At 50.4% G+C, this 18,158-nt stretch overlaps 1 protein-coding gene across 1 annotated transcript in view; it reads right to left on the bottom strand.

The window, feature by feature from the left end:
• The window catches only part of Stk10 (serine/threonine kinase 10), a 120,981-nt gene that overhangs the window by 76,660 nt on the left and 26,163 nt on the right, over positions 1-18,158 (bottom strand). The window lies entirely within an intron of this gene.

The raw sequence follows: 18,158 nt of genomic DNA, 5'->3' as shown, positions 1-18,158 counted from the left end.
AAAAAAAAAAAAAAAAAAAAAGATCCCAAGGAGCCGGTAGCACTCCTGCGTTCACTGCACATTACTCATAAAAGCCAAGTTCCACAGACAGAGGAATGCACAAAGGGAGGGTGGGCTACACAGATGATGGAATACTACCCTGTCCCATCCTGAATAACCTGGATAAAGTTGAAGATGCTGCACTGGGAGAAATAAGCCAGATGCGGAAGGCTAAACGTGAGGATGGTATTTATATGAGCTATCTTCAATTGTCCCATTCATAGAATCAAAGCATGGGATGGGAGCTGCAGAAGGCAGGTTACTAATGAACAAGCATGAAGTTTCAGTTAAGCAAGATGAATACGCAGTCTAGAGCTGTCCAGCTCCACATCATACAAAGAGTCAACCGAAAAACATTGCATGCTTCAAGCTTTGTAAAGAGGGGAGATCTCGGGTAAAGTGCTTGTGCCACAGTTTTGGTTTTTTGTTTGTTTGTTTTTTTTTTCCTTCAGTACTGAGACTGAACCCAAGGCCTTCCCAATGAGCTACATCCCTAGCTCTTTTTACTTTTATTTTGAGATGGGGTATCACTAAGTTGTGCAGGTTGGGCTGGAGTTTACAATCCACCTGCCTCACCCTCCCAGGATGGGATCTGGGATTAGTGACATGCACTGCACCGCTATAGCAGTTCTAAAATAAACAGCTAAAAGAGAGAGGCGGGGATCTGCCTGAGCCTGGACCAGGGCAGCAGCTCTGGTAAGGGGGGCTCTTGCCTTTTCTGCACCCCATACTATGGGCAGGTACTCAGCACAGCTGGCTTCCTGCCTCAGTCAGGAGCTCCTGTTTCTGTCTCCCTCTACACACACACACACACACACACACACGGAGCACCTGCAGGGGACCGTGACAGCTGCTGGCTGTGGGCTGTTGGTCAGCTTCTTCTCTGGCTGGAGGCCAAAAGAAACTGGAAGCCTGGGCTGACCACGATTTGCCCTGAGTTCCAGTCACACAGCTGTCGTGGTGCAGTGCACCGGTCGGGGCCTTGCTATGCGATCCTGTGACTACATCCCCTCTCTGGCCACCTGGGAATGAGTAGCGCACCCAGCAGCATCTGCCCACACCAGGCACTAAGCACAGGGATCAAAAGACAGCCCCTGCCTCCCCGGGGGCCCCTCCCAGGAGGCTAATGTACTCAGCAAGGAAACGGCTCAGCTCGTCCTAGGAGCAGCTCCTACCTAGCCACCTTAGGCCTGCTTACCAGCTGAAGTGCTTTCGAAAATAGGAGCCAGCTGGGGACATAGCTCAAGCAGCACGGTGCCTGCTTGGCAAGTGCAAGGCCTTGAGTTTGACTCCCTGGTAACCTCTTTGAGCTGATGGAGCTAGAATCTAAAAATCTCTATCCTCCTCCAGATCAACCCTTTTGATCAAAGATGCTGTCTGTGCCCAGCTGGCTTCATACAACACACAAAGTACACAGGGGCTGCCCCTCCACGGTCTCCCTCTGCGCCCTTAAATTCACCATGATGTATTAGCACAGGGAGTTACCTGGCTAGTTGTTTGGAGCCAGCCTCAGTTTCCCCATCCTTGGTACCTAACAATTGGAGAACTTACTGTGCACCAGGCCTTTTTCAAAGAGCTTTCCAGGGATCATCTCACACCTGCTATTTGAGGGAAGTAGTTGAAGAGTGCCTGTCCCTCACGGGGCTTACCACAAGGACTAACAGTAATGCAGGCTGTTACCCTGTGTGCAGAAAGTAAGTGCTCAGTCAATGTAACCCATTATCATCAACAGTAGATGATATTTTATTCCCATTTTACACATGGGGAAGTCAAGGCTCAGAAAAGTTAAGGCCAAATAGTGAGTAGCAGAGCTGGGATGACAACTGGGACCTCAGTGGGTTCCCAGTCTGGGTTTGGTTTATCTCCCCAGCAGAGAGCTCTAGCGAGCGCCTATCTGCCCCTCCTGGTCCCTCTGGGAAGAAGCTACAACAAAGCTGGAGTCCCAGGCTGGGGTGGGGGCAGAAAAGGCGCCCATGTCTGCCTGCTCCTCCCTCCCTGGGCCCCCGCAGTCCACAGGCACATACCAAGGAGGCTTGCTCAGCTGAGATAAGGAGGCCAGAAAGACCCAGCCCAGACAGCAGCCTGGACTAACTCCCAGCTTAGGCATTAACTTTTACAGCCTGCAGTCTTCGAGACCAGGCAGTAGGAGGGGGCAGACTGTCTAGCCCAGGCTGTCCCCAAGAGACACCCAAGCCCTGTGCCACCCAGAGGCGAGCTGTCCACACCACCAACCACGCAGTGCTCTGGGCCGTGGTCCTCTCACCTTCCTGGTCTTTCCTGCAGCCAAGGCAGACAACAGGCATTCAATTGATAAACGCTGGCCGGGCCCCTGGAACTGAAATTACCTAAGTCCACGCCCAGGAGGTGTGGATATAGTTATAGATCTGCCCCCTTCCTGCTGTGGACTGTCATACCCTCTTCCTGCTTTGAATTAGACTTTTCTTTCTTTTTTTGGTACAGGGAATCGAACTCAGGACCTCGGGCTTGCCAGGCAGGTGCGGTGCTGCTGAGCTACATCCCCGGCCTCCTCTTCCTGCTTGGAGTATCATGCCTATGATGTCACTGGCAATGCTGACAGCTTAGGGTTCAAGGTGACTAAGTCACTTTATCACCGAGTAGGCAATTTATATTCATAAAAGTCCATTCATAGTATCCATTCACAGAGCCTGGATCAGCCTGGCCCTCAGCGTCCGTGTGGGATTACTTCTGACACCTCCTGCAATACCAAACTCCACAAACACTCGGGTTCTATATAAAACGGAGCAGAATTTAAATGTAAGCTATGTACATCCTGTGTATGTGAAATTATCTTTAGATAACCCGTGACACCTCACACAAGCTAAATGCTGTGTAAATAGTGGTTATGCTGCGCTGTTTAGGGCCTAATGACAGGGAAAAGTCCATATGTGTTCAGACAGGTGGGGGACCCACAGACACAGGGGCCTTCTGCACATAATCAGTGTTTGCTGGATGAATGAATAAATATGAATGAAATATTTCAGGGGCCTTAAGATGTCCATAAATTAGGGCAGAATGACCCGAAGTGACTAACACAGCTGACATTCAGATTGTGTAAGCAAAGCTGGACAAAAGAATGCCACTCCCTCCCTTTACTGCCACCCACAAGGGGAGAGATGATGGCTGCCAGTTCAGTGCACAGCCAGCCCTGCACCAAGCATTCTAGAACATTCCTTTACTTCACCCCACTAAGGTCTCTCTTTATCCCTCCTTTGCAGATGAAGAAACTGAAGTTTGGTGGGGAAGGGGCTTCCCTCAAGCTACTCAGTATAAACTTAGGTCTGACTACTCCAAACACAAAGATGGCGGAACTACCATAGACAGCGAAGTTAGGTAAAAACATTATAGGCAGTCCGACAGGAACAGGCCCTCAAAGCAGTCGGTAAAGAAGATGATAACACATTACAACTGTGGCTGGAGGCGCATTCATCAAGGGCCAGGCCTGCAAGTAAAGATGGAATGACTAGAACTACATACCTCCCTGAGGGATAAACAAGATCCTACAATCAATATGACAGAATCCAATAAAGACCAGATAGACATCAGTCACCCAGCTGGGTGACCAGGACCTCTTGACTCATCTCCTCTAAAAAAAAGGCCTTGTTCTTTCCGTGTACACTTGCTATGCGACCTGCCTCCCCACTGGATCAGTATTACCCAAGTGACCGTACTTGTCTATTGAGACATTTCGGGTGTACATAATGATCCCATTCATCACGGGGAACTTGTATCTGTATGTGGTGTCTTGATTCTTTTGTCCCTCATTCTCCCTCTCTCCCTTCAAACCCCTCTTCCCCTCCCCATTTACAAAAGCTGCTGGGTGTGTGGTGTACAGCTATAATCCCAGTACTCAGGAGGCTGAGGCAGGAGTACTTTGAGTTCAAGGCCAGACTGGGCTACAAAAGTGAACTCAGGGGCCAGGGAGATGGCTTGGTAGAATAAGTGCTTCCCTGGCAAGTGCCAGGGCCTGAGTTCAATCCCCAGTTCCGCAAAAAAAAAAAAAAAGTGAACTCAAGGCTCAAGGCCAGCCTGGACCACATAGCGAGACCCTGTCTCAAAAAACCCAAAAACGTTGCTTCGATTTTTTCCTCCTTTCTCCTTTTTCTTTTCCCTTCCTTCCCTTCCCCCTCCCCCTCCCTGGTTCCCCTTACCATTTGAGTGTTTCTTCCTATTTCACAATACCTATTCTACTTTTGGTTCTTATTTACACTTTCAGTTTCTCACAACAGAGAAACAGTGCAGTATTTACACATTATACTTACAGTCTTACTGGCTGATCACATCTTTGTTCTATGTTGTATTCACCCCGTGATTTTGCTCTACAAAATTTTGAGAAGTGGGCTCACTGGCTGCCCATTTTTGGGTCCCCTCCTGTCTCTCAGGAGCCATCTCTCCCAGTAAAGCTTTCCAACTCCTAACTTCCACTGTTTCTTAGAATTCATTGTTCAATTTTGTGGAGCATGAGCCCAGTGTATCTGGTAGTTAGCAGTTAGAAGTAATAGTTCCCCTATATCCTTTGGAGGTCCTGCATCAAAACCACTAGCCATGGGGCAGCGACCTTGCTGCTCTGGCTGCATTTCTTCCTGTGGACCCAGGGGCAGGGGCTGCAGTCCTCCCCAGTCCTCCCTGCACAGAATGACACCCACAGAGCGTGGGCCAGGGCCTCCCCAGCCTCAGTTCCCCATCCATGCTGAAGGCAGAAGTTTCCAGTTACTCAATCAAAGTCTGTACAAGGAAGTCCATGAGATCGCCTCCAAAAATACAAGCGTTAACACAAAACTGTCCCAGTTTGTCAGCTGCCTGACCCTGTAGGTGGAGTCGCAGAAGCTCCCCACCTCAGAGGCCCTGCCAGACAATGCAGCCATTGAGCAGGCAGCCCACACCCACAAGGCCTCCCAGGAACGTGGCCTTGGTCAGCATCACCAGCCCCACCCACCTCGATCACTGAGAGCCTGGGGAAGGAGCCTGCATGGAGAGGGCAGTCACAAAAGGAAGGGCCCTGAGGTGGGGTAGGGTGCTCTTGGGGTTTGAAGTCTCTGCAAGCAGCATGTATGAGTGGTTAGTTCAGGAAAGCGGGAGGAGCATTCCTGTGTCTCAAGTCCACCTAGGGCTCCCGTCCCTGGGGTGGGGATGTCTCAGCCTCCCCCAGGCTGGTTCACACACTAGGAGGTTCCACCCTAAAGGTGCTTGCCCAAGTCCCAAGGCATCTCTGGGATAGAAACAAGGTACTCAAATTCCAGAGGGCATAACTCCTTCTGGGGCCATCTAGCCCAGAGGTCAGGAGTATACCCTTCAAGGGTAAAGTCCCTGGAGCTTGAGGCCCTGGCAAGGTCCAGGAAATGCTGCCAGGATCAAGGCTGGGTTCAGACTCTGGTCTGATGCAAACCAGAGTCTGGATCTAGGGGAACAACAAGGGCAATTCCAGGTATGCACAGGCAATCTGGCCATCTGAATTCCTGGCTGGCTGGCTACCCTGCCTAGACCCAGCTCTGCCATGCGAATAGGCTGGGGCCATGGGCCCCGAGGGACATGACCCCGAGAAGGGAGTCAGCAGAGGGACTCACAAACACCTACAACAGGATGCACAGGGTCAGAGGGAACAACAGGCCCGCCTGGTAGGAGATGGCCTTTTCAACTAAAATTTATTAGAAGTTTTACAATATTGTGCCAGTCCTCCAGGGACAGGTAGGATTGGAACCAAGGGAGAGGAATTGGCAATGCAGGCCGAGGGCAGTGCAGGCAGACAGCACACTAGGTCACCACAGAGCCAGGGAGGGGAGCAGCTTGGGCCCTGCAGCCCTGCCCTGCAGTGCAAGCAGGCACTCGGGTCTTGCTAGACAGCCCACAGGCGGCCCCTCCCGTGCAAGACTCATAATCGGACCTGACAGAGCCAAAGCGCCAGCTGGGCTCCACTCTGATCTCACGCTAACTAAAGGTACCACCTTGGGACAAGCCAATGTCAGAAATCCAGGTTCAGTTTGCTCCTCTGTCCCCATCACACAGGATGACGGTGGGAACCCTGGGCTTAGTTCCTGTCTTCTGGCAAATGTGGTGTGACCACTCGTCACACAGAGCTGTGTGAGGGACACACAGTGACAGCTCCTGTTCAGAGACAAGCCTCCAGTACCAGGGCCAGCTTCATAGAAGGCGAAGGAACCAGGCGCCTTGGGCAAGTCCACAGCTTCTGAGGATGGGGACAGATGGTACCGTGCAGAAGGGTGGCTCCAGCCTCCATCTGTTTGATACTGTCTTCCCTGACCCGTTAGGAAGCACAGTGTGGGAGCCAGGCCTTGGTGCCAGTGCCTAAAACCACCTGGCGCACAGTGGGAGCTCGGGGAGTATGTGTCGGTGAGGGAGAGAACGAGTGAGGCCTCCTGCGCGCTTCAGGCACCCCGTGCTGTGCAAGGCCAGGAGCGTGCGTGTGTCAGCAGGATGGGGACAGCCTGCAAGGACTGAGAAAGGTTCTCTCGGGACAGCCCAGCCTGCGGCCTCCTGAGAGATCAGAGGGAGTGGCCAAGGAGGAGGAGCAACCTGAGAAACACTAGGAAAACAGAAGCGTGGGTCATGGTGCCCTACTGCCCCGGCACCGCCCTGTGTCACCACTTCCCACCCAGGACTGGAATTCATTACCTGCTGCAGTCAGAGGCTGGACAGGAGCCAGGCTAGGGCGGGGCAGACCAGAGGGCAAGTGCCCATCTCCAGGAACAACTTGGCCCAGCTCACAGATGCCTGCGTGGCTGGAACTGCTGGTGTTCTGGGCTATGTCAGATGTTGGAGTTCTCACCCACAAGGCGCTGATTTATAAAGGTTCACGCTCGCTCAGAGCCTGGAAGAAGCCAGCCTTGCTCTTTTTTGAACAAGCCAGGCTTGTGGGAACTAACCCATTCCAAGAGACCAACATTAGGCCCCTCTGAGGGTGATAAACCACGGACCTGCTTCCCTCTACTAAGCTCCCCCTCACCAAGTTTTCACCACCTTTCACTCTATCACATTGGGGTGTAAGTGCCCAGCACATGGACACTTGGGGGACAATACACAACACAGCCATACAGCTAAGGCTGGCGTGGCCCTTCTGTAAAAGAGGGGTGGCAGTGAGGTGATAACACACCTGCCTCAAGAGATGGAGTGCTTTACTGTGTGTGTGTGTGTGTGTGTGTGTGTGTGCGCGCGCAAGTGCACCCAAGTCCCAACCACAATGGGTCATGGGTGATCCCCAGACCCAACACAGACAGACAGCAGGGGTTGGTGAAGGTCAAGGAGCCTCACAATCAGGTCCCCCCGAGAGGAGTGGCCTGTGACACTAAGAGGACAGCAGAGAGGTGACTGCATGGAGAGCCCTCCTTGGGGTTGGGAAGGGAAAGTACTCAACCCAGGCACATAGCGGGTGGGTCCCAGACGCAAGCAGCGCTCAGGGTTCCTGCCCAATACCCCTTATGCAGCAATGAGCCGCTGTTTGCTTTTCTCAGTACTGGGGATGGAGCCCAGAGCTTCACACATGCTAGACAAGTGCTCCACCATGGAGTTATCATTTTTTGAACCAGGATCGCACTAAGTTGCCCAACCTGAGATTACTGGTGTCTACCACCACAGCCAACATTTACCCTTTTTTTTTCTTTTTTTTTTTTTTTTTCTCTGAATGCCCTCACGGCAGGTTTGGCTGGCTTGAGTTGTGGGGCTCGAACCACAGCAACCTGAGCCTGACTGCTTTGTTGAAGTAGCCACTTAAAGAACTGAGTTAAGGGGCAGGCCCCCAACGTTTACCCTTTTAAACAACTGACAGACACAAAATAACTTGCACATAATTTGTGGGGTACAGTATGACATTTTGATTCACGCTCACAACTGTGTGATGCTGCCATTGATAACCAGCACATCCGTCACCGTAGACGCTTGCCACTTCTCTAAACTGGGGACATTCAAAACCTCTCTACTAGCTTTTCTGAAATATAGAATTGGTGTCAACCAGTTACTGTACTACTCTTCCTCCTATCCCACTGTACCCAGGAGTCTGTTAACCATCGCTCTATCCCCCTCCCCAGCCTCCGTTCTACTCTCTCTTCTATGAGAATTGTATTCTACATTAAGTGAGGACATGCAATATTTATCTTTCTGTACCTTAATCTAACCCACACTGCTACAAATGACAGCACTTCATTCTTTATAGGTGAAGAATATCCCCTTGTATATATGTACCACATTTTCTTTATCCATTCATTTGTTCATGGACACTTAGGATGACTCCACTTCTGGTCAAGGGAGCAAATACACAGAGCTTCGGAGATGAGCAGCACCAATGGCTACTTCTCCTGTTACATGTCCTTTGTAGTCGTGGCTTCCTCAAGGCCACAGAAGCTTTGTGGGTGACCAAGGACAGCCTCCAAGCCCAAGAGGCCAACCCTGCCTGATGAGGGGCAGCAGGCTCCTTCTGCCCACGCCCTGTGTGTGACCCTGGGTCCTGCACTTCCCCTTCACACAACGTCCTCTCTGGGACAAACCACCCTCCAAGAGGCCCACACCACGGGAAGTCCTCGGGAGGGCTCCTGGCTGCCCTGCCCGCTCTGTCAGTCAGGCCCGGCCCCTCCCTGCCACAGAAATCCTGCCCTCCACTCTCCCCGATGCTCACCCACCAAGGACAGACTTCACACGCATGGACCCTGTGCTGGGACTGCTGGGACCGCAGGGGACAGACAGAGGAGGGCACAAGGAAGGAGACAGCCGCACTTCCTGAGGCTCTCTGCACTCAGCCCTGTGCTACCCTTTTCTTTTTAATGACTGTCCCTGGCTCACCGCTTCCCCTGGCTCTGCTGTGACACTGCCCATGGTGCCTAGGAGAAACTGAAGCCCACGGAGGGCAGGGCTTTCCCAGGCCCCACAGGCGGACAGGGCAGGGGCTGATCAGGCAGTCTGCAGACAGAAACCTCAACATTTCTCAAAGCAGAGACTGGCACCACGTGGTGCACTCACCTCTCACCCTGTCACTACTGCCTCCTGCGTACATGTGCATACACATAACTAGGAAGATCGTGGCCCCTGAGAAGCCTCCTATTGGAGAAGCCTTAGTCAAGATTCCTGGCTTAACAGCCCACAGGTCTAGGTAGCTAGCATGAGAACTGCAGTTTGCATATGTAAACAATGGGCTCCTGCTGGGTATGGTGGGATGCCTGTAATCCCAGCAATGGAAAGATCTGAGGCAGGAGGAACACGGCAAGCGGCAAGCTCGAGGCCAGCCTGGGCTACACAGTAAGACCCTGTCTCAAAAAAATAAAGGGAAATCTCACACACTTTTCTGGAAACATAGACCTCTTAGTTATCTTTAGGTTCCCTGATTTTGACAGAGAGGTGGGGTGAGAGTTTATTTCCTCTCAACTCTATGAAAAGAAAAGCAGTGCAAAACCCACACCAAGGAAAAACAGGGCCTTGGGACCAGCGACACCTCAGGGCATCGTGAGGTCTGTAGCTCACTGAGGAGAAAAGGGTCCTGAAAGGCAATCGCTGTCAGCCCAGGTAACCACCATCATGCAAGCCCTCCAGATTGTTCAAGAGCAATCAGGAGGCCAGGACTTCATGTGAAGCTTCAGATAAAACCCTAGCCACCAACTTCTACAAGAATCAGGCATCCCGGAGCAAATGTGTGTGGGGTCCAGTTTTTGATCCAGCCCTAACATGCCTAGACGGGGCAGTCCTGTCTGACCTGGTACACACTGACCCAACAGCAGAAGGCAGTGAGTGCCAGGGCCCCGTAGTCTCCACTGGGGCAATCTGCACCAATGGGAATTTGTCAACATCTGGAGACACTGGGTGGGGGGGAGGGGACAAGAGTGCCACAAAACAGGGCCATCCAGTCAGCAGAGCACAAGGATGCACTGAACACCCAACCACGTGCAGCCAGCCCCACAACAGAAACTGCCCTGCCTCAGTGCTGAGCCCGAGAAGCCCTGGTGCCAAGGTCTAGGAGCGGGTCTGGGGCCTCCACAGCAGCCTGCCACGCAGACTCCCCACAGCTGCCATTCTGTCCTCTGTGATTTCAACAGAAAAGGATTCTACAGCTCAAAAGTCTAGGAAGCCCTGGTTCGGAGGATGACAGCTGAGAAGGGAGTTTTGGGAGAACACCCTGGCTTTTAGGTTGGGAGCAGCAAGTCCCTAGCAGGTTCCCCAGGGATCTGGTCCCCGCCACCGCATCCCCAAGAGGGCTACCGCTGCCCTGTGACCCAGCTGACTACGTCATGCTGGCCTGGCTCCATGGGCCAGGACCTGGATGGGCAAAGGACTTAAAGTAGAACTCAAATGAATTGCTTTTTTTTCTTTTAACTCTATTTATGGCAAGTAGAACATACTTTTCCATGTAGGGCAGTGATATGGAGGTTTTTTTAGATTTTTACTTTCCATTAAGTGTGTACTGGCAATGCAGAAGTGATATTCATGGTGGAAAATCAGTGCACACATATGTCACATACTTGATCATCTTAAGAGCTTTTACCCCCAACTTATAGCCCTTCTATCTTCCCAACTCCCTTCTTTGAAGTAGCTTTTTTTTTTTTTTTTTTTTTTTTGTGGAACTGGGGATTGAACTCAGGTCCTTGAGCTTGCCAGGGAAGCGCTTATTCTCCTAAGCCATCTCCCCGGCCCCTAAAGTGGCTTCTTTTTAAATAAATGATTGAATTAATAAAATGTGAGTCATCTTTAAAAAATTATTAAGGGCATAGAAGAAAAGAAGTTGGGAGAAGCAGGCTTACCGAGAAGCTCTTGTAAAGCTCATGGATTGCTTTCTGGGCTTTGTTTCTGTGGTGCTACAGATGGAGCCCGGGCCCCGCACATGCAAGGCAAGCACTTCGCCTCAGAGCCACGTCATGCGCAGCCTGCGAGCATGGAGCATCGACGGGCAAGAAGGCAAGCTGCTATCAAGGGTGCCCCCGGAAGCCTCCAAGGTCGGGGAAGCCTTCCGGTCCACTGCTCTGGAGGTGACAGACACACACTCCTCAGCAGATAAACTCGTGGCAACGTTACCATGGCCAGAGGCTGCCCTGACCCTGTGTTTCCTCCGTGTGCCAGGGAGGCCTAGAGGACAGAGCAGGCCCTGGAGACCCCTCGGCCTTCCCACTCTAAGACTGCCTTTCTTAAACTAATTGGGGGAGACACAGCCTCCAAGTCTCACTCAGTAAAAAGAAGTGCAGGGGCGGCAGGAAGCCGAGGGGTCAGAGGAAGGAGTGGGGATATTGAGGAGGACCTAGAGAAAGAGGGGAGAGAGGAACTGCACTCACTAGGCAACCTCTCTGCCCTTATCTAACCTATGCAACTTAATCCTTACAGCTCTGCCTCCCACTGGCTGGTATCACCCTCCCATTTCAGAGACAGAGAAACAGCCTCAGAGCTTAGCTAAAATCCCACTTGGCAGCAAGAACCAGAAAACCAGTTCCTCCACCCCAGGGCAGGAAAGAGGGCAGCAGAGTCAGAGACAACCCACAAGCAGGAGGAGGGAGAGCACAGTTTGCCCTGAAATCCCCCGGGGGTTTCCTAACAGTGGTAATTCACCCCACCCTACCTGGCCACCCTTGCGTGCACTGCTCCCCTCATCCTCCCTCAGCCTGCTGCCCCCAAACTCCTCCCCAGAGAGAGGTCTGCTGAGCACACACAAAGGTGTCCCACATTGTCCCAGGACCGCATCACCAACCTCACATCCCTGTCATGTCAATCCTTATCGCCCCTCGTGTCTGCATTTATGTGCTTATTAGCCCTCTCCTCCACAGCACCACAGCTCCGAGGCTGTTTCTCTATCTCTGACTGACAGCTTCCCAAGGACCTCATATCCACCTGCTAAGTCCAGGCCCTAGCAGAGCCTGGTGAATCACAGGTGCTCAGGGCCCGGGCAGTGAGGTCTCCGTTGTGTCCTGCTCTCCCTCTCCTGCCACTGCAGCCCTAACCGCACCCATCTGGTCCTCTACATCTCAAGACCTCTGCACTCCCTGCCCTCAATCTGACACTTTCAAGGCCTCGGTTGAGCTCAGCTGAAGTATCGCCTCTTAGAGCTTTTCTCTGTCCATCCTGCCCCTGCCCAGGAAGCTCCACTGCTTCGCCATTGGTTCTTTCTCTGACCCATTTACTATTTGCCATTTACTTTTTTTTGTTTAACCCCACAACACTGGGGATGAACCCACAAGTGCTCTACCCCTGAGCTTCATCCCCTGCATTATTGTGAGGCAACCTCTTAACAGCCGCTTAGCCCCACCTTCTACTTGCAATCCTCCTGCCTCAGCGTCCACAGTAGCTGAGATTACAGCCCTATGGTACCACGCCCAGCTCACTTCTTTGCTTTCTGGGTGTTTGTTTCCACCACTAGCCTCTGAGCCCGGGGAGACCAGGATCCTTCTCAACAGTGTCAGTATAATCACACCAGCAGCCTGAATGCCTGCAGCGAGAGTGTTTACAGAGACGGGCACGCGCCGCACACCAGGGCTCTTCTTCCCAGGAAGCCAGCTGAGACACGTTTCCCAGCTCGCCTCTCTCTGCTCCCACGATGAACGTGCAGAACAGACTCCACCCTTGAAAGACTTCCCCGGGGACTGAGATCTGTGCAAGGGGCAATGTGACAAGGCAGAGGGAACTCAGGAGGCCAGGCTGGGGTTTCCGGCATTCAGTCATGGGGGCGGGGCGTGGTCAGAGCCCCGCTGGTAGCTCTGCTCAGTGGAAGAGCCGCTGACCACGGAGCTCTGACACGTGGCTTGCGGGGGAAGGAGTGTCATTGTTTTATTCATGTCTAATCATTTTACGTTGAAGTGGACACTTCATTCGGTTATTGGGAGCTCTTTAAGAATGTTGGAACTACCTGGGGATTTGAATCAGCTTTTTTCAACGATAAACTTTATGACATGTAGATACAGATCCACGATTTCTGATAAAGCTAATAATTTTTTAATTGAGATGTGCTTAAATTGATATACATACTGGATTTTCAGAAAAGGAAATACCTTACTAATAATTTGTTTTGTTTTGAGGTAGGGTTTTGCTATGTAGGTAGTTCAGACTGGCCTTGTACTTAGCACATAGGCCAGGCTGGCCTCAAACCTGCAGCAGTCCTCCTGCCTCAGCCTCCCAAGTGCTGGGATTAGCCCGTGATACAGCTCAGTGGCATAGCACCTGCCTGGCAAGCACAAAGTCCTGAGTTTGGTACCTGGTACCCCCCCCAAAAAATAAATAAATAATAATAATGGCAAAACTCCAAGTGCTGGGGTTACAGATATATGGCACCACTCTTAGCTCTTTTATTAATAATTTTAATATTGACTAAATGTAAAAAATGTTGTATTATCAATACACCAGGTTAAATAATTATTTAAATTAGTGTATCCATTTCCTTCTGCTCTTTTAAATGTGGCTACTAGAAGCATACGTAGCTCACACTGTGTATGTCATGGACAGTGCAGGTCTAGAGCATTCGGGCGGCCCTGTTACACCCACCTGCACCATCAGATACTTAAAAGTGGAAGTGGAAGTAAGAAACCACTAAAAGAATTCTTCTAAGTTTACAAATTCTAGGAGAAAATGCACTCCCCTTGTGAGACTATGCGGGGGAGGTTTGGCGAAGGACCTCTGCCCTGAACAGGGGAAGTCCTGTCTCTGGCTGCCACAGCCGCACAAGGGGCTGTGACACCCGGCCACCCCAAAGTCCCTGAGAGTAGGCCCTGCTGGGCCCAGGGCTGATTTTCTCAAAGACTCTCACATGGACAAGCTGACTCTTGGGAACACACCAAAGACCTGGGCCTGCCACAAGAGAGGCCTGAAAAAAATCACACAGAAGTACACCTCAAAGAGCTAGTGTACCTTAACTCTCAGAACCACGTGACTCCTCCCTTCCACACTCCCTCACAGTTGTCCCTCTTCTTAAAACTGTGCTTCTTCCTCTTACCTTTCTAAAGGACTCCTATGCATTCTGCAAGACGCAATTCAAACGCCCTTGCCTCTGAAGCCTTTCCTGACCAGATGATGGTCCAATTCACATCCTTGGGCTTCTGGCGCAACCTCTTCTCGCCACTTCCTGATCAGACTCAATGCCTTAACTCACGGCTCTCAAATGTGAGTTCTTTCTAGACCACAGAACATGTGGGTCTCCCCTGTAACCTAAAATAGTGCTTCTGAAACTTAGGCAAATATCAAAGTCACATGGAAGGCTCCATGAAACACGCTTGCTGACCACATTTCTGGTCAAGGTGAGGCCTGAAGCCTAGGTGCAGGATTCACAAGGGCTGGGCAATGCGTCTGCTGCTCTGACAACCACTAATCTGAAAAGCCAAGCACAGACGTCTCGGCACTCAGGCCTTCTACAACGCGGCCTCCAATTCTTTTACCAGCCCGATCTTTCACAGGCACTGCTCTCGTGTGAGACTAGCAACCACCTGAACGGGCTCCCCTTGCAGCCTGCCTCTGTGCCTGCGCCACCCTCCTGCCTGGCTTCCTTTCGTTGCCTCCTCAGTCAGGAGCCTGAATCCCCAAATGAGGACACAGCACCTTTCAAAGTCCACATGAATGGAGGCTGTGGGGACAGCTCCCAAAGAGCAACAGAAGAAATGGTTCTGGCCGCAGCGGTAGCCTTGGATGAGAAAGTAGCAGGCGAACAATCTGGGGCAACCTGGGCACAGCAAATTCTGGTGTGTCTATTCAAACACCACAGGCAACCCAAGCCAGTTAAGAATCGTTCTTTTTCTCGGTCTGGTTTTCCAACTCCCCCACTGCCTAGCTGTGTGGCCTGTAGGCAATGCACTTAGCTTCTCTGTTTCTCTCGTTTGCCTCTGCAAGACAAGGCCAAAGCAACAACCTCAGAGAATGAAGAGAAAATGACAACACTAGCAAAACTCATGGACACACACACACTGAGCCCTCACTCAATAAATGCTGGCTCTTCTTGGTGTTAGCTTTGACCCTGGAAGAGTAATGAACTTGGGACTGAACCCCAACCAACAATGGGGACAGACACATGAAATTTTTTTTAATGGTCATAATCAGCAGTCAAAAAATATATATATACCAATGAACAAAAGGATAAACAGGCAAATGGGCAGATGGGTAGATGGCCGACAGAATCCTTTGGTTCAAAAGTGTCTGTGTGAGACCAGTTTGGAGAGAGAAATTTAAAAATACTAAAAACTGAGCTGAGGATGGTGGCGCATGTTTGTAACCCCAGCACTCTGGGAGGCTGAGGCAGGAAAATCACAAGGTTAAGCCCTGGCTGGGCAGCTTTGCTATTTAACTGTTATATGTAGTTTCTCTGCTCTAACTTACAGAGCTGCTCTTTGAAAAGTTTTTTTTTTTCCTTCTTTAAAGAGATTACACAACTGTTCCATGTATTACCATCAGAGAAAAGTGAGAATACACAGAAAAGAAAAAGGAAAATATATTAAAGCTATACAAGTGAATTTTCACTGGAGATAACTGCTCCAGACCAAGGCTCAAAAAAAAAAAAAAAAAAAAAAAAAAGGTGGTGCACACTTGCAATCCCAGCACTCAGAAGGCTGAGGCAAAAGACTCCCATGAGCTGGAGGCCAGCCTGCACTCCATAGCCAGGTCCTGTTGCAAAAAAAGTAAACCCCCCAAAAGTAAAAATACATAAAAAAGGATGGGGATGGAGCTCAGTGCAAAGATCCTGGGTTTAATCTCCACTACAATCGCCCCCAGAAAAGGTAAAAATGTTCACAAAGAGGATCCCAGACAAGAATACAACAAACTCAGAGATGTTCGTCAGGGAGCTGTTTACAACAACAGCAAAAAACAACAACATCAGAAGCAGCCAAAATGCCCAATGATAGAGACTACGTAGGAAGACGACAGAGTTCTTTGGAAGAACAGACTGAAGCTGCAAGTGTTTCCCTATGGCCGTGAATAGCTCTAAAGGCTGAGGGTGTCACGCAGAGACAGCGCACTTACCTAGTGGGAGCCAAGTCCTGGGTTCTACCCCCAGCACCACCAAACAAAAAGCTGTAAATACTTGTACTGTTTCAACCTTTTTTTCTTTGCTTTTCTGCAGGTTCTCAATTTTCTCTGATGATCAGATGTATATATTTGTGTAATTTCTTCTTTCTTTCTTTTTTGTTTTGTACCAGCAATCGAACTCAAGACCTTGTACTTGCCAGACAGGCACTAAGCCATTGAGCTATATCCTTGGCCCTTGTGTAATTTTTTTAAAGAAGAAAAACTGTTTTTAAAAACAGCTCTGTAAATTAGGTCAGAGAAACACAGTCTTAGCCTCCCCAGCTTCAGCATGACCCTGAGCAAGGGTCCTCCATCTCTGCCTCTGGCCCCTCCTTGGGGAAAGGCTGACCTGGGGCTCTCCCTACTCTGCTCTCCTCCCAAGGACACAGAGACAGTGGACAGAAAAGGGCTTGGAGAGCAGAGGCTGATGGCTGCTGCCACCTAAGTAGCTCTCCAAGGAGAGGCCCCAAGAGGTGGCCTTGTTCTTAGGGGCAGAGCCCTGAAGGCCTGTGCCACGGTGTAGGCCTCCATTGTTGAAAGTCTGGTCCTCAGTGGGTCATGGTGGAGGGAGCAGGACCTTTAGGAGGTAAGGACTGTAGGTGGTCTCGGGCCCTTGGGTGCACTCCTGTGGGGGAAACAATGCTTCCTGGGACTCTGGTCTGCCCAGCTTCTGTCCTGCAGTATGACCGCTCCCTCTGGCATACACCCTTGCCAGGAAGCTGTCTACCACGAGGTCCTTGCAGAGCTGGTGCCATGGCCTGGGCCCTCCAGAACTATGAGCTCTCTTCTTTATAAAGTGACCAGCCCCTGGAGCTTAATGATCATAGAGGAACACAGACGAACACCAGCCAACAGAGCCACGTCCCCGCCCACTCAGGGCCACTGACTGCTCCCCATGCGGACTTCAGTCTATAGGGTGGGCAGTGAGAGGGACACTCTCATCTCTTAAGTACCAGCAATTTTTCTTTTTTAAAAATTTATTTATTTATTTATGTGTGTGTGTGTGTGTGTGTGTGGCCCGCTCAGCCCACCAGGGGGCGGGGCTGGCTGGCGTGTGGTGCTGGGGGATTGAACCGCGGTCCCTGTGCTTTGCTAAGCTTGTTCCAAGTAGGTGCTTTAGACCACTGAGCCATCTCACCAGCCCCCCAGCAATTTTTCTTAAATGAAACAGATTTCGCCACAAAGTAACAGTAGTGTTGTTCTTAAACACAAGGTATTCTGTTGCAAAACCAGCCAGGGCTCTATTTCCCATTATTTTAAATGGGAAAAATGATAATATGTTGACTCTAAGCTCACTACTGATTTTCTAGAATGTAATTAAAACACAGTAAAACTGGGCATAACAAACTACGGTGACAGGACATAGAATGCCTCAGTAACACCCTTTTCTGGCCTTGGTGCACGACTCAGGGTACAGTGGTCCCTCGCTCATGGCAGAGGTTGCATTGTTGACACCTCTGCAATAAGTGAAAATCATTTATTTTAATATATATATATATATATATATACACACACATACACACATATATATGCTTTATAAACCCTTCCCACACTTTTTATTTTTTATTTTATTTTTTTCTTCCCACACTTTTTAAAACACTGCTAATGTTCTTAACCATTTCCTAAACTCATAAACTTGTGCAATTTTAGCAACATACGTATACTGTACAGTGCTACAAAAATCCCATGATATCATGAAAAATCCATCATAAATAACTTAGATTAATATTTTTTGAAAATCTGCGAAACAAAAAAAAAAAAAGAAAATCTGCAAAACAGTGAGCCTGTGAAAGTCGAACTGCAAGACAGCAAAGGACTACTGTACAGCGGCAGCCGTGAGTCCACAGCCCGCTCATGAAGACCTGAGTCCACAGCCCACAGGGATTTTAACCCAATCACCACAGAGTGCTGAGCCCCCCACTGATCACTGCTGCTGTGTGTGACAGCACGACCCAGCCCTCTCAACTCCAGTGACAGCTGAGGCAGCCACCCCCATTGGCCTCTCAGCAATCTTGCCAAAACATCTACACAGGATTCTGATGTTCTTCCAACCGCATCTAGAATGCCCTGGAGCCGCCTCCCCACCCGCGGACACTATTTTGCTTCAGTGTGGTACTGATTTAGGGGCACAAAAATATGGTATT

Source organism: Octodon degus, unplaced genomic scaffold (assembly GCF_000260255.1).
Source record: "Octodon degus isolate 3935 unplaced genomic scaffold, OctDeg1.0 scaffold00212, whole genome shotgun sequence".
Lineage (NCBI taxonomy): Eukaryota > Metazoa > Chordata > Mammalia > Rodentia > Octodontidae > Octodon > Octodon degus.
Note: the sequence above shows the minus strand (reverse complement) of the source record. Positions and strands in the feature narration are given on the sequence as shown.